This window comes from Sapajus apella, unplaced genomic scaffold, assembly GCF_009761245.1.
Source record: "Sapajus apella isolate SASKATOON/1434 unplaced genomic scaffold, GSC_monkey_1.0 scaffold27, whole genome shotgun sequence".
NCBI classification, from domain to species: Eukaryota; Metazoa; Chordata; class Mammalia; order Primates; family Cebidae; genus Sapajus; species Sapajus apella.
The window spans coordinates 20687530-20715321 of NW_022436967.1; the positions used below are offsets into that span (position 1 = coordinate 20687530).

General features: G+C 38.0%; 1 long non-coding RNA gene across 1 annotated transcript in view; it reads left to right on the forward strand.

The window, feature by feature from the left end:
• Nucleotides 1–26371, forward strand: part of LOC116560903 — a 328510-nt gene extending 302139 nt beyond the window's left edge. The window contains exons 2-3 of the long non-coding RNA XR_004273197.1: nucleotides 15943–16043; nucleotides 17233–26371. This is a non-coding gene — a long non-coding RNA (uncharacterized LOC116560903). The remainder of the gene's footprint in view (nucleotides 1–15942; nucleotides 16044–17232) is intronic.
• Nucleotides 26372–27792: the final 1421 nt, after the last annotated feature.

The window sequence follows — 27792 nt, forward strand, 5'->3', positions numbered from 1 at the left end:
GTTCATCTGTCTCTTTAGAACTAGTAATACTTTTTTTTATCAATCTGAATGTTCCAGGGTTTATTCCATATATCTTTAGAATTGTAATTTTCTTTCTGGATTTATTGCTTCGTCATTATACAATGACCTTTCTTATGTTTAATTTTTTTTTTCTGTTTTTAGCTTAAAGTTTGTTCCTTATAAGTATAGCTTCTCTTGTTCACTTTGGTTTTCTTTTGCATAAAACACTTTTTTTTTCATCTTTTTGCTTTGAGTTTATATGTGTATTTACAGAGAGAGTACATTTCTTATAAACAGCATATAGTTGGATTAGTTGGATTATGTTTTCTTATCCATTCAGCCAGTATATCTTTTAACTGGAGAATATAATTCATTTACATTTAAGGTAATTATTAACATGTACAGTTTTGTTCCAGTGATACTGTTAATTGTTTCTTTGGTTGGTTGTATATATTTTTTTTTTCTCTTATTATTTGTCATTGTGGACTGGCAATGACTTGTAGTTGTATCATTTATGTTTCTTCTCTTTCTCATTTGTGTGTTTGCTTTACTGTTGAGTTTTATATTTGTGCGTGTGTGTGTTTTTTTTTTTTTTTGAGACAGAGTTTCGCTCTTGTTACCCAGGCTGGAGTGCAATGGTGCGATCTCGGCTCACCCAACCTCCGCCTCCTGGGTTCAGGCAATTCCCCTGCCTCAGCCTCCCGAGTAGCTGGGATTACAGGCACGCGCCACCATGCCCAGCTAATTTTTTGTAGTTTTAGTAGAGACGGGGTTTCTCCATGTTGACCAGGATGGTCTCGATCTCTTGACCTCGTGATCCACCCGCCTCGGCCTCCCAAAGTCCTGGGATTATAGGCGTGAGCCACTGCGCCCGGCCATTTGTGTGTGTTTTATGCTGGCAATGTCATCCTTTACCTTCCAGATTTAAGCCCCTCATGTGCATTTCTTGTAGGACTGGTCTAGTGGTGATGGACTTTTTTTTTTTTTTTTTTTTTTGCCTAGAAAAGACTTTACTTATCTTTCACTTATGAAAGATAACTTTGTTGGATGTAGTATTGATCAGAAGCATTTTTATTTTTTCTTTCAGCATGGTTAATATGTCATCCCATTTTCTTCTGTCCTGTAAGTTTTCTGCTGAGAAATCTGTTGTTTGATAGAGTTTCCTTTAAAGATCATTAGACACTTTTCTATTTCTGTTTTTAGAATTCTTTCTTTTTTATTATCTTTAAATGTTTTGACTGTAATGTGAAGTGGAGGCCTTTTTCATTGTATATGTTTAGGAACTGCTGGGCCTTCTGTATCTGGATATCTTAATCTTTTGTTGGACTTGAGAAGTTTCATCTATTATTATATTAAACAGGTTTTCTAATTCTTTTTTTCTCTCTTTTTCTTCTGGGATACCAATAATTCAGACATTTGGTCACTTCATGATATCCCATATATCACAAAAGTTTTATTCATTCTTTTTTTCTTATTTATTTATATATTATTATTTATTTTTTTCTGATGCAGAATCTCACTCTGTTACCCAGGCTAAATTGTAGTGACATGATTATTGCTCACTGTAGTCTTGACCTAATGGGCCCAAGTGAGCCTCCTGCTTCAACCTCCTGAGTATGTGGGACTACAGGCATATGCCAACATGCCTAGCTTATCTATCTATCTATCTAATCTATCTATCTATCTATCTATCTATCTATCTATCTATCTATCTATTTAGTAGAGACAGAGTCTTACTATTTTTCGCAGGCTATCGTCCAACTCCTGAGCTCAAGCAATCCTTTCTCTTCAGCCTCCCACAGTGCTAGGATTACAGGAATGAGCCATCATGCCCATCCTCCTTACTGTTGTCTGGCTGGATTATTTCAAAAGATTTGTGTTTAAGTTTTGAGATTCTTTCTCTGCTTGATGCAGTCTATTGTTGAAACTTTTAAATGCATTTTACATTTCCTTCAGTGAACTCTTTAGTTCCAGAATTTATGTTTGTTTTTATTTTATATCTCTTTGTTAAGTTTCTTATAATATCCTGAGTCATTTTTCTGATTTCTATTGCACCTGGTTTTATCAGTCACTTCTTTCAACATTTTGAGTTTGCTTTCATAGGAGAAGCCTTTTTCCTGAATATCTATGTATGATGTTGATTGGGTAGATCACTTTGTCTTTGATTTTTGTTATGTGCAGTAGTGTAGTCTCTGTATGATTTCTTTGGCTGTAAAAGTGTCAGTGGTATCTGAGATCCTTAGTGGCTTAGAGTGCAGTCATTAGTGGTGGCCATGGTGAAGTTTTGGTAGGATGCCAGATAGGCAAGTCTTCAGGTTTCAGTAGTTGCAGCAGTGAGCTGTCTTTTGGCCTCAGGATGGCTTACACTGACACTAGTGTTATTGTGTTCTAGTCAGTTGACTCTTGAGTCTCCAGGTGTCTTACTCAGATGCTTGGTAGTGAAAGCCATAACCTTTGCAGGTTGGTGGGTTATTGGGCCCCTGTTGAGATGGTATGGTGTGGCTTATGACAGTCCAGTGGCAGGATGACCCTATTGGTTCTGAGCAGTACTGCAGATGGCAGTGGCAACAGTGGATTTTGGGTGGCCGGTCTCCAGGCCTGCAGGTAGCATGTGCAGAGAGTTGACTGTTGTGGTGGTAATGGCTGGATGGGAAGGCCCAACCTCAGTTTCTCAGGAGGAGTATTCAGGTGCCAACAGTAATTAACTTGGCTGGGCAATCACCTGGCTTCTGGACTGTGAACACTGGCACATGTGGGGAGAGGGGTGAAGCTGGGATTTGTTGGTTTGTCTTCAGGCATATGATGGTGTATCTAGGTTCTAGCTGTGGTAGGCAGAAGTGGGGCACTTCTTGGGCCACCAGTGAAATTCTCAGGTTGATGGAACTAGCAGCTGTGCAGTACCCTGCCCTGGGGAATGGTAGTGCCCGCTTCAGTGACAGTGGTGTAGCCTGCAGGTGAGAAGTATGCATACCACTTATACCTCATCTGAGGGTGTGGTAGTTAGTCTCTCATGCCTAAGCCCTGGAGTTAATAGCCAGCTCTTCTCTTGCACCTCAGTTGCAGCATTGCTGAAATTCAAGACAGTGCATAGTCTGTTGAGGGATGGGCTTTAGAACAGTGTCTCACTGATGCCTCAATTCTATAAACAGTAGCAGATGTTTCTGTTGTATGTCTGTCCTGGGTAGGATAACCTGGAGTCACTTCTGCCTAAGCCCTAAGAGCGGCAGCCTGTGCTTCTCTTGCATCTCAGCCACAGCACTGTGGGGCTCCAGGACAGTGCAGAATCTGTTGGAAGCGGAGTTATAAAATGCCACTTTGCTGTAGAAGCTTAGCTCTCAAGAAATATGAGAGACCCCGTGTGTGCTTCCTTCCTAGGGTAATATCATAATAAAATCTCCCAGCCATACCCTCTATTATTTTCAGAATCTGTGAGTGTAGAGGGCTCTCTTGTAGCTAGAATTGCAGGAATCCATGGTAAAAATGTGGACCACTGAGGGTCTTTCATTTACCCTTTCCTTGTGTTGGGGAGTCTCTCTTGGCTCCCAACTGAACCAGGTTGAAAAGACTGTCTTGATTCTTTTTCTTTCCTTGCTTAGGTATTGCTTATTCATTTTCTGTTGAACTCCAGTGTTTTCTCTTGGATTATATCTCCAAAGTATGATTATCTACTTGCTATTTTAGTTCTTTTTAGTGGAGGAAGCTAGTACAAAATGTCTTTAGTCAACCATGTTGAAGAAACGGATAAATTCCTAGACACATACCACCTACAAAGATTGATACGTGAATAAATCCAAAACCTAAACAGGCCAATAAGAAGGTCAATAAGAAATAACAAGATTGAAGCCATAATGAAAATTCTCCCAGAAAATAAAACCCTGGAAAACAATGGCTTCACTGCTTAAAACTACGAAATATTTAACGAACAGCAGGTGGTGTTTGGATGAGTTCTTTAGCGGCAATTTCTGATATTTTAGTACACCCATCACCCAGGTAGCGTACGCTGAATTCAATGTATATTTTTTTAGGCCTCATCCCCTCCCACCCATCCTCTAGAGTCCTCAGAGTCCATTATATCATTTATTCTTATGCCTTTGCTTCATTACATCTTAGCTCCTACTTATAAGTGAAAACATACAATATTTGGTTTTAAAATACACTCCTGTGTTAGTTCTCCATCAGTACATAACACGTTACCAAAAATTTAGCAGCAGCTGAACACAGTATATCTTTATTATCTCATGGTTTCTGTACATCAGGAGTCAGTCCAGGCATGGCTTCACTGCATTCTCTGTTTTGATCTGCAATCAACATTTCACCTGGGCTGTGTACTTATTTACAGGCTTGATCAGGGAGAATCTGCTTTCAAGCACATTCAGGTTGTGAGCAGAATTTATTATCCTGTACTGTATGACTGAGGGCAGTGGTCTTTTGCTGTATGTTGGCTGGAGCTGTCCTCAAGGCCTAGAGGCAAATCAGTTACTTGCCTTATCCACATGGTTTCTTATTTGGCAGTTCACACATGGGTGTTTGCTTTCTCATGTCAAGCAGAAGAGCCTCTCTCTTCAGTCGGCTAAGATGAAGTCTCACACAATACAACATAATCATGGGAATGACATCTTATCAGCTCTGCCATATTTGATGACTAGAAGTGAATCACAAGTCCCACCCAGACTCAGATTATACAGTGCTTAATACTAGGGAGTGGGGATCATGGGACCATCCTAGAATTTTACTGATCATAGCTTCCTAAAGCATAAGTACTATATTACCCTTAGTGGAGTTTACAATTAAATTACACTTCTGTGTATAAGAACTTCGAGTGGTATGCATACATCTAGTTTTAGTACAAGTATACCTCAGAGATATTGCAGGTTCAGTTTCAGACCATAGCAATACAGCAAATATTTCAATAAAGCAAGTCAGACAAAATTCCCATCATATAAAAGTTATATTTATACAATGCCATATTCTATTAGGTGTGCCATGGTATTATTACTAAAAAGTGTATATACCTTAATTTGAAAAATACTTTATTCCTAAAAATTGCTAATACTTGTCTGAGTCTTCAGAAATCTGTAATCTTTTCATTGGGAGAAAGTCTTGCCTACATGTTCATGGCGGCTCTCAGGGTGGCGGTTGCTGAAGTTCAAGGTGGCTGTGGCAATTTTCTAAAATAAGACAACAGTGAAGTTTGCTGCATCGACTGATTCTTCCTTTAATGAAAGTTTTTTCTGTAGCATGCAATGCTGTTTGAAATCATTTTATCTTCAATAGAACTTCTTTAATATTTGGAGTTAATCCTCTCAAACCCAGCTGCTGCCTTGTCAATCAAGTTTATGAAATATCCTAAATCCTTTGTTATCATTTCAACAATGTTCACAGTATCTTCAACAGGAGTAGTTTCCACCTGGAGAAACCACTTTTTTTCCCCCTTATCCATAAAAAGCAAATCCTCATCTGTTCAACTTTTATTATGAGATTGTAGCAATTCAGTCACATCTTCAGGATTCATTTCTTACTCTATTTTTCTTGCTATTTCCGCCACATCTGCAGTGACTTTCTCCACTGAAGTCTTGAACCTCTCAAAGTCATCCATAAGGGTTGGCATTAACTTCGTCCAAATTTCTGTTAATATTGATACTTTGACTTCTTCCCATGAATTATGAATGAATGTTCTTAAATGCCTAGATGGTGAATCCTTTCTAGCTGGGTTTTTAAAAGTTCCTTTGCCAATATCCAGCAGAGGATGGTTATTGCCTTATGAAATATGTTTGTTAAAAAATAAGACTCAAAAATTGAAATTATTCTAAATCCATGGCTGCAGAATGGATATTGTGTTAGCAGGCATGAAAACAACATTCAACTCTTGTGCATCTCCATCAGAGCTCCTGGTTGACAAGGTGCATTGTCAGTGAACAGTAATATTTTGAAATAATCTTTTATTTTCTGGAGGAGTAGTTCTCAACAGTAGGCTTAACATACTCAGTAAACCATGTTTTACAGAGCACTGGCAAAGATAGATTTAATATCATTCATAAGAGCCCCTAGGTTTTCTAAGTAGTAGATGAGGATTGGCTTCAATTAAAATCACCAGCTACATTAACCTATAACAAGAGAGTTAGTCTGTTCTTTGATGCTTTGAAGCCAGGCATTGAGACCTCTTCTGTAGTTATAACAGTCTTAGATGGGATAGTCTTCCTTACAAGGCTGTTTTATCTATACTGAAAATCCAATCTGTTTAGTGCAGCCACCTTCTTCAATAATCTTAGCTAGATTTTCTAGATAACTTGCTGCAGCGTCTCCATTGGCACTTACTTCACCTTGCACTTTCATGTCATGGAGATGACTTCTTTCCTTAAATCTCATTAACTAACATCCACTGGCTTCCAACTTTTCTTCTGAAGCTTTCTCGCCTCTCCTAGGCTTCATAGAATTGAAGTTAGGTCCTTGGTTTCAATTAAGCTTTGGCTTAAGGGAATGTTGTGGCTGGTTTAGTCTTCTGTCCAGGCCACTCGCATTTTCTCCATATTAACAATAAGGTTGTTTTGCTTTCTTATCATTCTTGTGTTCACTAGAGTAGCACTTCTAATTTTCTTGAAGAAATTTTCCTTTGCATTCACAGCTTGGCTAACTATTTGGCAAAACAGGCCTATCTTTTGGCCTGTCTCAGCTTTCAATATGCCTTTCTCACTAAATTTAATCATTTCCAGCTATTAATTTAAAGCGAGAGACGTGCAATTCTTCTTTTCACCTAAGCATTTAGAGGCCATTGTGGGATTATTAATTGACCTAATTTCAACGATGTTTTGTCTTAGGGAATAGGGAGTCTTTGGGAGAGGGAGTGAGATAAGGGAACAGCCAGCTGGCATAGCAGTTGGAACACACACAACATTTAATGATTAATTTCACTGCCTTGTAGCAGTGCAGTTTATGGTGCCCCAAAACAACTGTGATAGTAACAGCAAAGATGACTGATCACAGAAAACCCTAACATATATAATAACAATGAAAAGGTTAAATAGTATAAGAATTACCAAAATGTAACACAGAGACATGAAGCTAGCTCATGCTGTTGGAAAAATGGGCCAATAGATTTGCTACCTACAGGAGGCCACAAACCTTCAATTTGTAAAAAATGCAGTATTGGTGAAGCATAATAAAGCAATGTGCAATAAAAGGAGAAGCTATGCCTCTATTTAATTTCTCTTCTCTGCACTTTATTGCTGTCATCAGTGTGTTTATTGACTGCTTACTTGGACCTTGTACAAAATATTTCTTTCTCCAAAATATTTAAAAAATATATCTCTGCAGTAGATATTTTTGTCTCATCAGGTTTGCTTTCACTAGGCCAAGGTACTCCTCCCTTTGGACAAGTGAAAGCTAGTGTGCCTGGATGTAACACCCACCTATACCACCAGTCACTTTAATGGGCACTAGCAGTGATTGGATAATATGAGAGTGCAAAGAACTGAGTCCCTGTGTCAAAGTACAACCAACCAGGTTTAATATATAGTCCTGAGTTCCCACCGGGGTCAAGCTAAAGTGAGGTTCCAGCCAAGACCACGTCCTTGTTCATCCTTTCCTGCCCTATCCTACTTCACATACTCTGCCTTGTTAATACTATAAATCACTTTCATGAGAATCCTTGTTTCAGGGTTTGCTTTAAGGCAATCCTTCTTGACACACACTCTCTTAGATTTTTTATCTTTAAATATGAAAGTCCGTAGGTGTTTACATGTCAAAATTTTTTGAGTAGTGCTATTCCTTTAAGAATTCTCAGCAAACTGACAGAAGAGCGGAAGATCAAACACCACATGTTCTCACTCATAGGCGGGTGTTGAACAATGAGAACACATGGACACAGGGAGGGGAGCACTACACACTGGGGTCAGTTGGGGGGAAATAGGGGAGGGCCAGCGGGGGTTGGGGAGCTGGGGAGAGATAGCAAAGGGAGAGATGCCAGATGTAGGTGATGGGGAGGAATGCAGCAAATCACACTGCCACGTGTGTACCTATGCAACAATCTTGCATGTTCTTCACATGTACGCCAAAACCTAAAATGCAATTAAATAAATGGGAAAAAAAAAAAGAATTCTTTTTTGACTTTATAGGAATTGAAAATGCTTGTTACATGAAATGGTGATGATGTAAATAGTTAAGAAGGAAAATTCCAGGAATTATATTTGTGATGCAGCTAGAAGTATTGTTGAATTTTTACCAGTGCTACATAGGCAGACATGAAGTCTGGCTTTTGGATACTTAGAAAAAGACTCTCTACAGAAACTTCCTAACTTTTCCTTAGCTTGTTGTTTCAGTTTGAATTAATACAGATTATGTAATTATTCTGAGGACTGAATAAAATTATCAAAGGGCACTAAATACAGACAAATCCTTAAAAGACAGTGCAATTCTATTTACTGATATTTTAATAAATGAATATATGAATAATTCTTCAACAACTCAATTTAAAAAAATTTTTAATAGAAAACATTTAGAAAAAGAGTAAAAGAAGAAAAAAGAAAAAGAAAAAAGAAAACATTTAGACACATTTATGTACTTTTCTTATTTATTAACTCATTTTCAGAGTGCTATTTGATCCTTTTGAGGTGTATGTTGAACTCAGGTTTCACATTAATTATCCTCAGTGCTTTCCTAGTTTGTGCAATAGGTAGTGGTGACATTCATGGTATCCACAACCATGCAGTGTGACCGCTGACCCATCACAACAGCCTTGAGTACTCCTGTTCTGCTGAAAATCAGCTGAATATCTGTCCTATCCATTAACACATATATATTAATCTATTTTTTTCACTCACTTGTAATCTTATTTTAAAATAATTAGAGAACACGCTAAGATAACACAAAAAAAAATTTCTTGCTGAGGCAAATATGTCATTTTTAAAAGACAAAATAGTAACAACGATCCTTTACATAAATCCCAATTTTATTGTTCGAGTTTGTTAAAGGAAATAAATCTTTCATTAATTCATACAAGTATGTAATATAAGTAATGAACGAGGGAATACAATTTAAATCATATCTATGATCTTAAGTCTGCCTTAATTTTCCTTTACTTGCCAATATGTAAATCTTCAGGTTAAGACTGCATGTATGATTTAGACTTGGAAACAATATTCAAGTACAAATTAGATATTTTATCGATCTCACCATGATATATTCTCTGTCTCTATAAATGGGCACACCAACCACTTGGTCACCCAAGCATGACACTTGGAAATGAATTTTCACTTTATCTTCTCTTTCTCTCTTGTCTTTTACCTTATACCATATTATCTGTCACTAGGTTCAGCTGATTCTGATATCTAAACATTTCCCTGACCTTTATTTGTCTAAAATATAGGTCAATGTGAATATGCTACTAATTTTCTTAAGATACATGAAGGGCTCCATTCTTTTCAGGATTTATTAAAAATCAGACTTCTTGAGTGGCTATAAGACCCTTCACAGTTCAGTCTTTACCATTTGCCTATGTTTGTGCTCTGTTCCAGGTTAACAGCCTTTTTATTCATGAGGAATGTCATGCTTTCTCAGTCCTCTATACTTTAGCCCATTCACTTGCGCCGGGCTGCAATTTCTTTCTTTTATTTCACCACCAAGAGAGGTGCTGCTTTTGAATCATGACACCATTTAAAGGTTAACTCCTGAGTGAGTCTTCTGTCATCTCTGGGCAGAATTAGGGGTTTCTTTTTATTTTTTTATTTTTTTAATTTTATTGCATTTTAGGTTTTGGGGTACATGTGAAGAACATGCAAGATTGTTGCAGAGGTACACATGTGGCAGTGTGATTTGCTGCCTTCCTCCCTATCACCTACATCTGGCATCTCTCCCCTTGCTATCTCTCCCCAACTCCCCACCCCTCACCGTCCCTCCAGTTAGGGATTTCTTGATGTTTTCTTTGAACATTGTGAATACATCTCTTGTAGCATAGGATTATGAGTTCCTTTAGGATCTACTCTCTATTTTCTTTATCTTTGTATTACCAGCATCTAGCCTAGCAAATTGCTTATCGCACAACGCTCAATAAATTGTGACTTTTGAGTGAGTGAATAATTACATGTTTATAGTGTACTTTAAATTATCAAAGAGTTTCACTGACTAATTTTTTTAATGCTTTAAAAAATAGACTTCTCAGTCAGCTATAATTTACTGCAGGTTCTTACAATGTAAGACATGGTAAGTACTAAATAATCAACAAATATTTTTGGAATAAATGAATGATTTAATTAATGCAGTTCTGCAACACTATAAGCAAAGAAGTTCTGTTAGAATTCTTTTTTGTAACACAATTTTTGCAAAAATGATGTTTTACTGATAGATATGGACCTCAACTATATTATTATAATGGCAAAATCTGAACCTATTCCCTGCTCTTTTTTAGTTTGTACTTCTTTAAAAGTAATAGCTTTAAAGTCAGAATATAGTATTTTCTAGATGTCATTTTTTTTCATGCAGTGTTAGGTTTACAGTAAAACTGTGTGAGGTACAAAATTTCCCATGTACACCTTGCTCCCACACATGCATAACTTCTTCCATTATCAACATCCCTCACTAAAGAGGTATATTTGAGGATACAACATTCTTTATCTTGACTTGCAGTAATCATAAGTATTGCCACAATAAATATTGCAATATGTATTTTTTTGATAAATGTCCTTTAAGTAGGCAAACTATGCCCAATATTACCAAATACTACTAATAATAGCGTTGGGTAATACCCCTTCCAAAAGCAAAAGACAAAGAAGAAAATATAACAGTTTATGTTCAAGAGGCTCTTTGCTGAAGACAATGTCATGACAACATTTGGTGTTTCTTACGTATGTTAACATTTACCTGTTGTTTACAAATGACAGATACTATGGTGGTTTTAAAGATAAGGGTTTAATCCCTGAGTTCCAAGAGTTACCAATGTTTTAAGAAAAGTGGGATAGGATGGTAACTATAATGAAAGGCTGTGTGTCATAAATGTATTAGCGGTCAAAGACAATGGGTATTGGGAGGAAATAAATTAATTCTGGTTATAGAAAATCATAGAGCCGGCCGGGCGCGGTGGCTCAAGCCTGTAATCCCAGCACTTTGGGAGGCCGAGGTGGGTGGATCACGAGGTCAAGAGATCGAGACCATCCTGGTCAACATGGTGAAACCCCGTCTCTACTAAAAATACAAAAAATTAGCTGGGCATGGTGGTGTGTGCCTGTAATGCCAGCTACTCAGGAGGCTGAGGCAGGAGAATTGCCTGAACCCAGGAGACGGAGGTTGCGGTGAGCCGAGATTGTGCCATTGCACTCCAGCCTGGGTAACAAGAGCGAAACTCCATCTCAAAAAAAAAAAAAAAAAATCATAGAGCCAATGAAATATGATCATATCTTAAAAACAAATAGGATTTCAACATTATGAAGTTAACAAGTTTTCATAACTGAAAGTGTATCAGGAGGGAGAGTAAAGGAGAGAAATAACTGTATAAGGGCTCTTGTCTCGTTATCCCCAAACCGTCACCCAGACTAGGCACATCTTCCTCCATTTCTGACCCTCATCCTCTAAGAGAAGTTCTATTTTTTTTCCAGGCTAAGTACGGAAGGACATCAGACAAGGAAAAGTTCTTACCATTATGTAGTTTTGTTTACATAAAGAAGCAACATAGTAAGAAGCTGAGAAACAATGAGCAGTGGGAGAGAGAAAGGCGTGCTTCATGAGCTAAAGCAGGGAGGGTTGTTGGGGATTTGGTATGCAGGGAACTCCAGAGCAGTGGTGAGCACAAGAGGACTGGGCATTAGTGGAAGAAGTTAAGAGGAGTTTCCATGGGTTAAAAATGGAATTTCCTTTAATGTTCCTAAAGACAAGAAAGCAGAGTGGATTTCTCTGACCAAATTTTGGCTGCTGGAGCATGTTTCCGTAGATACAACTTGAAAGGCTTTTGCATGAGGCCTGGATTTTATTAGGTTTATTATCATAGACTTTATTCTCAAAGACCTACAGATATCTCAAACAAATACTCTATTACAATGGCAAAATATCCTATATAGAGGCACTTGGTATGTTTTAGGTGATGATAGATGGCCACATTTCATTGGGATGATGGCTTATGAAAATGACAAGTGAAAAATCATGGGCGGAAAAATAGTATGTTTCATGCATGCATGTTTGGAGGAGGGGGCTGGTTGGCCTGTGATTGCCTTGAGGGTCATGATATTGAGATGTGTTTCACTGTGGAGGCAAGTAAAAGACATTAAAGAGCTTTGTTCAGACAGTGAGGTGACCATGGTTATTCCTCAGAATCTTTTATCTGGCCGTTATGTGTACATGAGGTAGAGGAGAGACACTAAAGATAGGAAAGCTAATTACTTTAGGAGGCTGTTGAAACATTCTTGAAAGAGTGTTCAAAACTTTTTGATTGTGCATCTCTCATGTGAAAAATTCGAAGTACACTGGGCATGGTGGCTCATGCCTGTAATTCCAGCACTTTGGGAGGGCAAGGCAGGAGGATACCTTGAGGCCAGGAGTTTAAGACGAGCCTGAGTAACAGAGTTGGACCCTGTCACTAGAAAAATTTAAATAATTAGGTGGATGTAGTGGCATATGTCTGTAGTCCCAGTTAGTTGGGAGGCTGAGGAAGGAGGATCGCTTGAGCCCAGGAGTTTGAGGCTACAGTAAGCTATGATCACCCCACTGGATTCCAGCCTCAGTGAGACAGCAAGACCTTATCTCTAGTAAAAGAAAAAGAAAAAACCCACCAATTTGGAGCATTCACTACCACACTACCATATTGGGTTGTTTGTTTATAATTTCTCTCTCCCTCTCTCATCTATTTATGTTATAAACATTATAAAACATTTATAAACATAGAAATACAAATTTCCTAATTTATTGACATATTATCCTTTTTATTATATGCTGACCATTTTGAAAACTTCTCATCTAGATAGAAGGTGATGAGGATTTTATTACAATTGTGGAGGTAAAAATAGCCAGGTTGAGGACAACTGTAAATGTTGTCATATTTGTCTGACTGGATTGGGACATAAGGGAGAGAGAAGTGGAATAATGACTCCCACATTTCAGACTTGTTAAAAAGGTAGAATAGTAGTTAAGTAACAGAAATGTGTTGTTGGTATAAGAAGATTGTTTTCAGGGAAATATAATAAAGCTGGTCTTGGCAACATTAATTCAGATTTCTAGTGAATTATAAGCCAGAAAAATCTGGCAGAAAATTGGAATTTCAGCATTGGAACCTAGGAGCGACATTTGTGGTTGGAGATTCAAACTGTATGTCCTCCCAGTAGATGTAATATAGAAAGCTGAAGTAAAGAGTTTAAATAAAGAAAAAATATCTGAGGAAAAAGGATGAATCTCTGAAATCTGTTTCCACTCATGAAGCGGGTTTAGATTTAGAGTACTAGGTAAGCAGAAAAGGAATGGTGTAAAGAAACAAGGGAGAAAGACACCAAGAGAAGGCAGGTCTTTAATAAAGGCCAGTGTGTTCAATAATATCTGTGGCTGCAGGGAAACTTATAAACAAAACTAAGAGAAGTCTACTGGACTAGCAATTAAAAGCCAGGCTTTTGAGGTGATTAACAATCTATCATATTTTGTAAATCTTGGCGAATAGATATGTCAAAAGACTAAAAATGGTACTGACTTAATTTTCTAAAAAGAAAAAAATTATATTAAATGTAGACTTGAATAAGACACATTTCTAGAAAACAGTTTTATTTTAAGTTAAATTTTAGGAGACAATATTTAAGTATTTTTAAAAATTTAATTAAAAACTTAAGCCATAGGCATGTCATTCTAACATAACTTTTTACTTTCATTGTTCTTTTATTTAAATAGACATTTTGTCATAATTTAACAATTTTGTTAAACTAATACAAAATGTACTTACTAACTTACATATTTATTAATGTTGTGTTTGATTTTGTATTTTTATTAATAATTTTATGTTTTAATTGTCATTATAATTATTATTTTAATGGATGTATGATACTTCATCTTAAAACATACTACGATTTCTTTTGGTTCTTGAGTTGATTTTCTACATGTAAGAGTGAAGCATCATCAGTCAAGAGGGACTGCAGAAAGGAAATGTTAATTTTCCTTATATTCTTTGAATACATGAGACTTTGTTTTTACCTCACATTTACAATATTTGTTTTCTCTTTTGGGAACTGTTTATGTTCCACTTGCATGGGATGAAATAGCATTTTGCCCTGAAGTCCATGATTTATTCTTATACTTGATTAAACTACTGCCTTTATAACTTTATAATCATATACTGACATTTTGTTTAAAAACAAGATACATCTGCAAAACAAACTTTAACACATTTAAAGATATTTTTTTCATATAACTTATGGTTTTACACATGTAGAAAATGACTTCATGTTAGTGTTTTGAAATGATTTTGAGATGGACATCAAATAATGTGCCTAGAAACAAAAATTTTGTAGATTCTTTTAACTGTGGTAGAACTTTTAAAGCCATTTAGTTTTTCTGACTTAGAAATCAATCATTTGAGAATCTAGTACCAACAGAAATCAACAGAGGAGAGTGTCTCCACTGACGTATTGACAAATCTCCATTCAATATATTGGTAAAAGGATGTAATATTTTTGCATTAAAATATTTAGCTTGTAACAATTTTTATTGGCATATCAAATTGACCAACTCCTCCACCTTTGATGGAGGAGATAATCAAACTACTCAAGTACAGTACAGTCGTTTCAAATCACGTAAGAATCCCAGTCATCCCTCTGTATACTTGGGGATTAGCCCAGGACCTCCACATGTACCAAAACCAACACATATTCAAGTCTCAAAGTTGGTCCTGTGGAAGCTATGTATATAAAAAGTCAGCCCTCCCTATAGGTGGGTTTTGCATATCTTGATCCAGTATGTACATTTTTGATCCAGTTTGGTTGAAAAGAAAATCCATGTAAAAGTAGACCAGGCAGTTCAAACCCCTGTTGTTCAAGGAGCAACTGTATTTGCACGCTACCCTCAGGAAAGTGACAAATATCTTCTTTGTTATAGCTCGAACCCACTTCCTCTTTTTTGATCTTCAGGAGGTAACGCTCCCAGTTTTTTGATGTGTATTATGTGTAACCACATTTACTCCAGTAAAGCCGAGTTTACATCTATAACTTGTCTTCTGTCCATCACCTCTGTCCATTAGTTACAGAAACAGAATAATAAGATAGTATGATATTTTTTGAGTAAGCATTGTGTGTGTATGCATATGTGTCTTTATGTGTACATAAACCAGTTAAATACAGATATTATAGAAAGCAATGAACCTATAGTTTCTGTCTTCAAAAGACTTACAAGTTCATTTGGCAATAAGATACTTAGCCATAAAGAAATATGTGGCACAAACTACACAATCAGGTATAAACCATGTAAATGCTTGAGGTATTAAGTAGTGCAAGGTGACTTGGAGACCATGGGAAGGCTTTGCAGAGTTGAGTGTGGTACTAGTTCTGGAAAAGATGTTATCTAGACATAAACGTACAGAAAAGAGGAACAGAACAAGATAAAGAAAAAGGAAGAGAGAGGTGTCTCCTGTCTCTCACCTGGGTGCACAGGCTGGCCATAAGCATTATTACATATATACCATGTTCTAGACTCTGTGTCTCACACTTTATAGATTGTTCTCAATTAAGCATGAGGCAAGTAAGAGGTTAATGTGTCTTTTTTTCCATTCCTTTTATTCATTCATTCATTCATTCATTCATTCATTCATTCATTCATTTTTGAGACAGAATCTCTTCTGTTGCCCAGGCTGGAATGCAGTGGGGTGACCATGGCTCACTGCATCCTCAACTTCCTGGGCTCGGGTGATTCTCTCGCTTCCACCTCCTGAGTAGCTGAGAATATCAGCACCTGCCACCACGCCTGGCTGAAATTTTGGTATTTTTTTTTTAATAGAGATGGGGTTTTACCATGGGTCCCAGGCTGGTGTTCCAAAGTGGTGAATGTGATTTTAATAAATCCTGTTTCAATTGGGGGATCATCTGGTATCCTGGAAGGTGAGTGTGAATACAAAACTGTCAGATCTGTCTCTTTTCCAAAACCCTGCCATCTTTCTCTCTTTCCTGCAGGCAAGAGGCTCTATTTACCTTCACGGAGTTTTAAACAGCCCTAACTGAGCTGGTCGAAATCCCCAGACTTTGATTCTTTTCTCTCACTCATGGTTTGAAATGGCTCTTACCTCTTCCTTCATAAAGTTAACAGTTTTGCTATAGGCTGCAGCAATGTTACTAAGTAAAATGAGTTTTTGGCTCAGCCACTAAAGGTGCAAATCAGACTAATTGTTCCTAGAGGGGTCATCTTCACCTCCACTCCAACAGCTGCAGACCCATGCACTTTAAGGCAGTTCCCCTTCCCTTTTCCCCTCCCAGCTCAGGTGCCTGAGCATGTCCACAGCCACAAGTGGTGGAAGGGGCAGGAGAAAACCACGGTGGTAGCCAAGACCCCACAGGGCACTTTGCACCAGCCACGCCAACAGAACATTTCTACTGTGGCTGAGGAGTTCAACCTGGTCTGAACTGGGGGAAGGACACAGGGATTAAAGTGGCCCACTTGCATTGAATAAGGAGTTCTTCCTCTAGGACCTTTCTTTTTGCTTCTTTAACTGTTTCTCTTATTTCTTTTTCTAAGTGAGAAGATTCCCCTCTCCCAGCGCTGTTTCTGATAGGGAAACTAATGGAGGAACAGCCCCTTTTGGCTGATAACTGCACATTTGGCAGGGCAAATTTTTCATACTCTAAACAGATACAGCCTCTGAAATATCTTTTCAGTCCCAAACATGATTCCAAGCTTTAGGCTGAGGCCCTAGAAAGCAAAACCAGGTCTGAGGGATCCAAAGCCAGGCAATAGGCGTAATGTAAATGGGCAGGACAAGTTTCTCCCAACTAAACCCCAAACTCCATGGCATAAACAGGCCCAGGGAACTGAAAGGTTGTCAATAGCAGGAAAAAATGGAACTATAGGTGACAGTGGTTAATTTCTATAAAAATATCTCTAGATTTTCCCTGCTTCATGGGCACATACCTCATTGGTACCTATGGCTGGCACCTGTCAAGGTCTCCAGGAACTCAGGGATAAGAGGTGGAAGGGAAGGGAGGATGCTTACTTTGCTTTCTGTCTTCATCATACACTGAGTTTTCACTCAAAGAAGGAAAGGAATGAGGGACGCCTCTATTCCCTGTCTTTCAGAATGGGTAACTGGCTCTTGTCACCACCCCTAGCTTAGACTCCTCTGGCGTGTATCCTGAACTATTGGGACTGCTTTGACTCTCAGAATCTGGAGGAAAAATGATTCATAGTCCTCTGCACAAAGGTTTGGCCAAATTATGATTTACAGCAGGGACTAACTTGTCCTCAGGAAGGAACCATTCATTTCAATATCATCTGTCAGTTGGAACTTTTCTGCAGATGTGAGGACAGATGATCTGAGGCCCCAAATGTGCAGGCTTTCTATACATTGCAAGGCAATCCAGACCTTTGCTAACAGTGTAGAATTGATCCAGCCCTCCTGTTTGCCATCTCAGGGAAGGCTGCAAGGGGTAAGTCCAGGGAATTAAAGAGTTCTGGAGGTACTCCCAGCAGAGGAACCAGCTCTCAAGCCCAGCTCCTCTGGGTCCACCTCAACCTCCCTATTCAGCTCTCACTTACCCCCTCCTAAAAATCCTCACCCTAAGCAAGCCCCAGTCTCACTCTTGCCTCTTCAACAAATGCCCAGTGAATTTGGGCCCAGTAAGGTCCAGGTCCCCTTCTCCCTACAGGAATTAAAGCAAATTAAGGGGGATCTTGGCAAGTTTTCAGGTGACTCTGATAGTTATACATAGGTTTTACAGAATCTCACCCAAATATTTGAACTCTCCTGGAGAGATGTTGTGTTACTTTTGAATTAGACCCTGACAGACATGAGAAGCAGGTAAGCAGCAGAGAGATTTGATGATGTGCTTTGCACCATATATAGCATCAGAGAAGGGAATGAACAGTAACCAACTGGAAGAGAAGCAGCACCAGTCAAGGCCCCTAAATGGGATCTCAGTGATGAGATGGGAGACTGGAAAAGGAGACACTTTCAGGTGTGCATAGTGGAGGGCTTAGGTATGACTAAGACCAAGTCTCTCAATTATACTAAGTTGTCCATGATTGACCAGGGATTTGATGGAAATCACACTTCCTTCCTGGAGAGGCAAAGAGAGGCCTTGGTAAAGCACACCTCTATCTCCTGATTCAGTTCAGGGAAAGCTAATCCCAAAGGATGGATTTATTATTCAGGCAGCTCCTGATATCAGGAGGAAAGCTACAAAAACAGACCCTGGGACAGACAGTACATTAGAGGACCTCCTGAAGGCGGTGTCTTTTATAATAGAGAAAGAGGCAAAAGCTTTCATGGCCACCACCCAAGGTCATAAACCCCAGAACTTCCATGGTACACCTGCTAACTGCTACAGATATGCCAAGAACATATCTGCAGCTCTTCTAAAGTTTAACTGCTCCCATACAAAGTTTAATTTCTTTCACCAGGGTGAAACAGCTCTGGGTACAATGTTGTTAGTATATTTCACTTCTTATCTCTGTAATCTTTGGCACTAAATTCTTTCCTTGTACAATACACATATTTAAACCCTGCATACTTAACCTTATAAAACTTGTTCTTTTTCTCTCATGCCTAGAAGCCACCAAACTCCAAACGGTTAGGCAACTGGAGCCTCAGATGATGGCTCTCATTTATCAGGAAGCCCTAGATAGACCTCTGGGAGGAATCTGACTGCCATTTTCCCCAAAACAGTGCCCCTGTTAGCAGGAAGCAGCTAAAATAGGTCATCATCCATATTTTAATGGACGTTAGATGTACCTCTTCAGAGGAGGGAAATGACATGGGAGAGGAGCAGGGAAGTGCTGGGAGGAGAAGGGTGGGGACCCTGGTGAGGGCCTGTGCCCACAGTGCTAGGTGAGGACAGGCACTTCAGTTTTCATGCCCAAATGTTGCATTTTCCAAGACAACCCTGGCCTGCCATGCCTCCATCCTGTGCCTGTAAAAATGTCGAAACCTTAGTGGGCACAGACACAAATGGCTGGATGTCGAGAGGAACACACTGGCAGAAGAACACACTGACAGACACCAGCAGACACTGGCAGGCATCTTCAGTGACACGAGGTGAAGTTTGACCAAGGGTGGTCAGAGAAGAGCCCGGTCACTGGGTGGCCCAACTGTAGGGGAAGACCACCTTCCCACTCCATTTCCCTTCTGGCTTGCCATCCATCTGCTGAGAGCTACTTCCACCATTCAGTAAAACTGTACACTCATTCTCGAGGTCCATGTGTGATCCTATTTTTCTAGTAAACTAAGGCAAGGACCCAGGATACAGAAAGCCCTCTGTCCTTGCAATAAGGCAGAGGATCTAACTGAACTGATTAACACATGCCACTTGCAGACGACAAAGCTGAAAGAGTGCACAGCAGCACACGCAGGCTAGGGCTTTGGGAGCTGTGAACACTCAGCCCTAGACATTGCTCTGTGGTAGGCACTCCCCGTGAGCTGCCTGTTTGGATGCTCCTGCTATGGGTATTAGCAGTGGAGCACCAAAAAAGTGAGCCACACCCCATCACAGGCCCTGTGAGGGGAATAAGGGAACTTTCCTGTTTCAGTTCCGGTACCATATTGTGTATTTTCAGGGTCGCAGGACTCCTGACTGTTAATTAGTACTGTGTTTCGTGAGCTTTCTGAAGTATGTTGAATGCAAGGCTAAGCATATAACTTTCTAACTTGCCCATAGTGTCCCTGATTGTTGAAGCACAGATAGTGAAATAGGAACAGACCGCGGTTGTCATTGATTTGCTGAAACTAGTTAACCCACATTTAATGAAGAATAGAGTTGTAAAAAAACATGTTTTTAAGTTGTTTGTTTCTAGCAGTAGATGATACTAAAGAGAGGTCTAGAGAATAAAAGGGATCATATGAGAAGTATAAGGGATGAGGTAATTTGGCAAAATTTCAAGACATTTCCTGAAAATGTAGACATTGTTCATTTTGCAGGCTGAAGGAAAAATGAAGTAAAGGTGGAGATTGTCTTTAAATATTCTTGCATTAATTTCATTGAACATGGTGACTGATTTCTGCTAGAATTTCTTTTTGCTGTCTTATAGCTAAGGGAAAATACATGTTTCTTTCTTTCTTTTTTTTTTAATCACAATGTAATGTCTCTGCCTTTCGGTTGAAATAATCTATAATCTATACCTATAGTCTATAAGATTCTCTGCATAGTAGTTGACAGTCAAGTGTTCAATAAAGAGTGATCTATCCTGGAACCTGTATAATTAGATTTCATTTTGCTTAGTTTATATTAGGTCGGTACAAAAGTAATTGCACTTTTTGCTATTACTTTTAATGTGAAAAAATGCAATTACTCTTGCAACAACCTGATACATAGTTTTCACTTGGTCATTTAGAAAAGATACATTAAATATTGTTTTTTTGTTTTAGAAGTCTTTGCTCTTCAGTCTAGCAGTAAGTTTCTTTCACATTAGCTTTCAAAAAGTGAACCTTCAATTCTAAACTTTTGAGTTGTAATTTCAATGACTTTTCTATCTGTAATGTTCTCTGTCGTTATTCCTAAGAAAATCACAAGAACTTTGTTTCCAAAATAATAATTTTGAGAAACAATTTGAGAGTTTATACAGATTTTTTCTAAGTTTTGGTAATAGAAAAATTCTTAAAGCTCATGGAAGGATTTCTATTTATATACTCCAGATAGGGAAATAGTAACTTGGTGATGTTTTAATAAAGAAAAATCTTGAATGTCAAACATTGATCAATGTTCTCTTTATTTTACTTGTACTGAAATGAGAACATTTATTTAAAAATCATCTGAACACTCAGCTGTCTATTGTGTCCTGTGTAATCTCATGTATGTGATTAACTACAAAACCTGTGTATTTATTTGTTCTTTTGAAAACCTATTTATTTTTTGCTTTTGAGGTCCCTGAAAATAATAGATGAACTTTTTTATTTTTAACACATATTTACTATCCAAGGTATTAACATAAAATGCAAACCATCTCAACATAATTTTTATTTTTTCTTGTATTTAATATTTATTATGAAAGTTATAGGTCTGAGACAATTATGAAAATTATAGGTATAGACAATTATGGAAAAAATGTATTTAAATAGAATGCGTTATGCTGCCAAAGTCTTAAATCGATCCTGACAACACTGGTCACAGTGACTTGTTTCCTTATTACCCCAAGGATTATTGGTTGATTTTTGACCATTCCAGCACCATTCCACATGAATACATTCCCATTTGATTTCTGCTGTTAAATATCTATTTAGACTACAGTTCTTGTGATTTTGTAAGATGATTTCCTGGTGGATTTCTTCATTTTCTTGACATAATAGATACCAGATTCAGCGATTATACTTTTCTCTGTAGCTTCCTTGGAGGTCTTTGGAGACAGGGGTGGTAAAGAAAATTTCCCACCTTTGAGGTCTCACTTTTCATGGTTAGTGTAATTCTATTTTCCCAAGCAACAGTTTCACTGAAAGTGGCATGTTTCTTCTTAGTTCTTTGTTATTTATGTCTTTTCAAATTTCCAGGAAGTGTGATTTCTAAAGCATGGTCAATAAGTAGGCTACTATTGTTCCTAAAGTGGAAATTACATTAGTGGAGCAGAAAGTGAGATTTTTTCTTGTAGTTCCTACCTCTGAATTCATTTTGATTCAAAAAGGCATTTAGCAAATACATAGTTCCAGTTGCAGAAATGAACAAAATCACCTCAGTGTCAAAGTCATAGCCCTTGATCAGCAGAAGGCGAGTTAGAGGCTGATGACTGACTTTTTGATTCACAATCATTGAAGCATCTCTACACCAACTGTAACCCTCTAGGAAAATTCGTTGGTATATATTTTGCTTAATTATCAAAGATGTATATGTGTATTTTATTTTTTTCTAAATTTGTCATTTAAGATGAATATATAAACATCTTCAGAAGATATATATAATATCTGTCTTCCAAAGATAATGAAGATCAACCGTATATTGTGTATTTACCTACTCACTGAAATTTATTTGTAACCCCAAAATCAATGCTTGGTTATTTGCAGACATGGATGTATATAGAGAGAGTGGCAAAAAATTTGAGTCACTTAAAGCACAGGTTTCCAGCTGAAGGTAAACAAAGAGACATTTTGCCTTCCTGTTTCTGTTCCCCTATAATTTAACAAGTGAGTTTTTTGGTGGTTTATTTTGTGTGTGTGTATGTGTTGCATTTTCTTGGTCATTTTGTTGTTTAATGGTCCCAAAGCATAGTTCCGAAGTGCTCTCAAGTGTTTCTAAGTGCAAAAGACTGGGACATGCCCTGTGGAGAATGTAGGTGTGCTAGATAAATTTCATTCAGGCATTAATTATGGTGCTGTTGGCCATACGTTCAATGTTACTGAATCAACAATATGTACTGAATGTGATTTTAAACAGAAATATGCATAAAGCAAAATTATATATTGGTCAGTTGAATTAAAATATGATCACAGGGTTATAGGAACCTAACTCCACATTTCCCGTAGAAACAATGGTTCAGTATTCATTAATTCAGTGCTCATTGTGACTTTATATAACCATGACACACATAGTTACCATGAATAACAAGAATCAACTGTATGTGGTAGAAGAGGAGAGAGTGTTAACTTTTCTCCAGGCTCTTGTTGCATGTGCTTAGGTTTGTTATCTCAATTTAACTTCGAGACTGCAGTTTTCCATCTGTTTAATAAGAATGATAATTCCAGAGCCACTGTCTGAAAAGTGTTGTTTTAAAGACTGAATGAAGTGATACGTATAACACTGCTTTGTAAACTGAAATGATGCAACAGGAGCAGAAAGCATTATTTATTTAGAGGGAGGAAAATATACTAGAGATTTTATAATGACTAATGCTTACCACCATTTTGTAAGAATATTCAGTTCTTTCTTGATTTAATAAGATGACAAATCACATGTTAAGCTGTTAAAGAGTTTACATCTGAAATTCAAATTCCATTTTAAGTAGGAGCATTGTCTCTTCTTTTATCTGTTTCCCAAATTATTAAAGCATATTACATTGTGTAGGAGCGAAATTGAATATTAAAGAATACTGTGGACTTGCATGTATTTCTATCTTTTGTTTTCTCTGGGCCAGCTCTGCTTAATTTACTAACACATAAATCTTTCCTACCATAGTGCTGGAAAGTCAATTTAGCTGAGGAAGAATGAAGCTGAATTCTGTTCTGCCTCATGCATCACCAACAAATTGCTAGGCCAGTTAAGTTTTGATTGCAGAATATTTATTTTTGGTGACAGATGTTGCTGATGTAAGAACCTAGATGATCACAGCTTGAATTAGCCTGGGTTGAGGTTGAAAAAAAATTGAAATGGAAAGTGTTAATGGAAGTAAATATGCAACATCAGGATGACATTTTTAGTGTTATATTTCTGATGATATTTTTGTGGTAAATAGGGTGTGACTACATTTGCATGCAGGCAATGACTTTTGGCAGAAAGATGGATACAGCCTTTTATGAAATCACATTCTTAAGGAGACCGTTTGGTAATGGAACCTAGGATAGTTAAATTTGCTACACTCCAAATACTTGTTTGGATCAAAGCAGAGTCCAGCATGGAGACTAGTTACTAAAAATCGTGGTTTCTGAGAAGGTCTGCTTCCTGTATACCTGTATTATATCTATTACCTCTCATATCATATCATAATAGTTTTCTTTACCTTTCTTTTCTAGTTGTCCAGAAATGACTATGAACATCTTTACATGTCATAGTTTTTCGACGACTGTTAGATGAAAAATAGCTGCATAGACGTAATTCCCCCATTTCCACACTGAATGCATGCTGACTTTCACATGAGAGGCAAAGAATCATTGGGACTCTTGTCTCCTTGGCAAGATCATGCATAGTTTTATGCATAAAGGTTTTTGTGGCCCCACATGAATCACTAATGGTGACATGTCAGGGAGGTGTGACAGGGAGGCCACTGAGAAGGCCATGGCAGTAATTCTTCCACTACAACCCCACCTTCCCTCTTTGAAAACAGCCAAAAGTTGTTGACCCAATGGGTCTTTCGTTCTTGCTGTGAAGTTGTTGAACATATAAAACGACCGTTAGAAATCCTGTTTTTTACTCATTGAAATGGTGAAAAAAAATGAATAATTCCTATTGACACAGGATGTTTTCTTGACCCCTTTGTGGGACTTATGGCAGGGATGCCCCATTTCCTCAGCCTGCCCTACTCAACTCCTCATGGACTGGAGGGTGCAGGTAAACGCGTCTGGGAAACAGAGCGAATGAGTGCAAGAACCGGCCAGCAGCTTCAGCGCCAGCAGGAGCACACTCTGTGCAGGCCCTGCGGCATCATCCAGGTGGGGGTGCCTGTGACCCCAAGGCCCCAGGGGGCATGTTGCAATGCTCCGTTAGCTCCACTGCCCATGGATAGCAGTGTGTTATCATCTCAGGGTGCCCTTTTCTCATCACATGGGGAGGTTGCCCTCTTCCAGCAAGGGCAAAGGGCCTGTGTGACAGCTTCATTGGGTATTCACACTTGGTGCATCTTGAATTCTTATTTGGTGACCAGGAGGAATGAAGTCATGCAGATAAATTGAAGGATGGTAAATGAGGATAATTTTATTGAGAAATGAAAGCAGCTCTCAGCAGAGAGGGGAGCTAGAAAAGAGATGGGAAGGAAAGTCCTAAGTGTCCAGGGTCACTCTCTTCTGAGGTCAAGCCTCCTCTCTGCCTTTCTCTTCCAAAGTCAAGTTGCCTCTTTTCAACATCTAGCTGCCATCCCTGAAGTCAAGTCACCTCTCCCCAACATCCAGTAACTTCTCTTTTCTATCAGCTGAGTCTGAAGTCTTTATAGGCACAGGATTAGGGGGCAGGGTGGGCCATAGGCAGTTTTGGAAAATGCAACATTTCATTGGTAAAAAGACAAAAGAAGCAATTGGGAGAGAGTGGGCACACAGGGATGGAAGTTCTCACTTTTGGGCTGTGGGTTTCAGGCTTTTTGGCTTGAAGGCTGGGTTTTGCTGGGGACCAACCCCTGTCTATCTTGAATTTCTCTGCCTCCTACCTCTATCACTACTAGTGGAGGAAAAAAAGTAGTGATTATGTTAGCCTGATTGTTTTGTTTTTTTTTTTTTCCAATAGTATATTAGATTTTTGTGTACTAAAAGGAAGATTTAGTTTTAACATGCTTATGTTTGGCTATGAATTTAAAAATACATATTTTGAAGATATACCAGAAGAAAGCACAATTGGAAATATGCAGTTCATATCTTAATTTTACAAAGTGCATTTTTCATTGTCAGTCTTTGCCCATGTCATGACTATATGACAGGTAGCTTTGCCACCATCTTTTTTTTTTTCTTAGTAGAGGGCATCCACTCGTTTGTTCTTGGAAATCCAAGTAAATGACTAATGAATCAATAGCAAAAACAACGAGGTATTTCTTCACCAAAGATATTCTGCTTTCTATAGTGTTTTTTCTTTTAAAACAAATACAATGCTTTATCTTTGCTGCGATGTGGAGCAGTTTTCTTGCAAATTTTGAAAGTGAACTTTCAAACACAAGGAATGAAAAACACAGACACAGACACACACACAGACACATACACACACACGAGACAGGAAAGTCCTGAGTGCAGATAATAGTTATGATAATAATTATTGAAATTTCATGTTAAATAGATATAGGGAAGTGATGGCTATCACATTCCTGGGAGATTGTTTAGACTCTAGGTCATTTCAGGCAGGCAAAACACTGATTTGATATAACACTTCTTGTTTAATGAATGGCTGAGTCCCAAATGTCTGACAACTCCGCATCTCTCTCATCCTTCACAGTGTGAAAGGAGAGGAATCGTGTATTTTAATAATGTGTAAAGCTCGCACAGAGCTGTCATATATTTTGGCTTAGCCTCTCTTTTCTATAGGAAATACAATGTTGAGTAGGTTCTAACTGACCCATGAGGTTACTGATTTTATGTTGCTAGAAAGACTGGTGATGTCAACTCAGTAATGCAAGTTCTTCCTGTGCAGGTAGAATGACAACTGCTAATGTTCAGGTATAATTACCTGGGCCAAATATTTTATGTGCATTTCTTGTTTCCTATTGTCAGATGTTACTGATATAAACCCAAACCTAAGAGTTATTTCTTGGGACCTGAACAAAAGTTAGATTTTGGACTTAGAAATAATGTCATATTTCTGTGGTTCCGTGATAAGCTTTTTTTCTCCACCGCTACTACTGCTTCTCCTTCTCCTTCTTCTTCTTCTTTCTTCTTCTTCTTTTTTGATGGAGTCTCTCTCTGTCACCCATACTGGAGAGCAGTGGGACAATCTTAGTTCACTGCAACCTCTGCCTCCTGGGTTCAAGTGATTCTCCTGCCTCAGCCTCCCAAGTAGCTGGGATTATAGGCACCCACCACCATACCCAGCTAATTTTTGTGTTTTTAGTAGAGACAGGGTTTCACCATGTTGGCCAGGCTGGTTTTGAATTTCTTACCTCAGATAATCCACCCACCTCAGCCTCCCAAAGTGCTTGGATTACAGGTGTGAGCCCCCATACCTAGCCCCTGATAATCATTATAATGTCAGTACATGTCACTCTGTAATAGAGAAACCAAACATGTTTATTAAAGGTACAGCTGATGGCCTGTTTAATTGAATTGAGCTAATATGGCAGAGTTTTTTTAGAAACGGAGCATTGAGAAAGTGTAAGTCTTGCATGTTTAAATGGATGACAATCCAATAACAAATATTGCATTACGTTAATATGTATAATTTAGTTTGTTACTTTGAATTGTAAAGGAATCTCTTCACTGCACAAAATACATTGACTTTTCTAATGGTGTATGTGTGTATTAGCCAATTTAGCTTTACTTGTCTGCCCATTCACTTGTAAAAGCTGTTAATTCATCATGAGAAAGATATAATCTACATACCAAATGAGTTAGCGGCAAGGAAGCAGCTGATTGCAGATATCAGGAAACTTATTAGCAATGTTTTACATAGCTTTGTTCTTTAATGGATTGTGTAGGTTCCTTCTTTATTGTGTTGACATTTAAGGGAGAAATTAAGGAAAAGTGAATGGTACTTAAACATTTGGTACAAATAGCACTAGGATAATGAGTGTGGGTATTGAAGGTATGTCAGATAAATGCCAGGCAGTGAGTTGCAGGCTTATGTATCATCTGATTTCTATAGAATGAGGAGAAATGTCAAACATTTCACTTAAAAAATGCATTCCATCTTTTCTCCATTGCTCTGGAGGAGTAAGTTTAACTTGTAGTGCTTGCTTTAGCTAACTAGAAATTCAGGAAAACCATAAATAAATTTTGAAAACTAGCTTTTAGATTTTAGTTGTGAAAAACATGGAATTAGCTATGAATCTTTGTTAGGGGTACATAATTAAAACCAAAATCTCTTCCTAACCCAGAAAAGCTCTCTACAAAGGTAGAAGAGAAACAATTTTATTATTGAATAAATGTTAAACCGGAGCGTGAGAAACATCATGAGCAATTGACAAAGAGGTTGGAGACAGAAAAAATATCTGTGTTTTGTATAACTAAGCCGATACAGGCCATTATTTATATGTATTTTTTCTCAAGACAAATAACACTTAGTCCACAATTATATATATTTTTTCTCAATACAAACAATAATTAGTCCACAATTAAGAGGACTGGGCAGCACCATTTATCACACATAGTTTATCTTA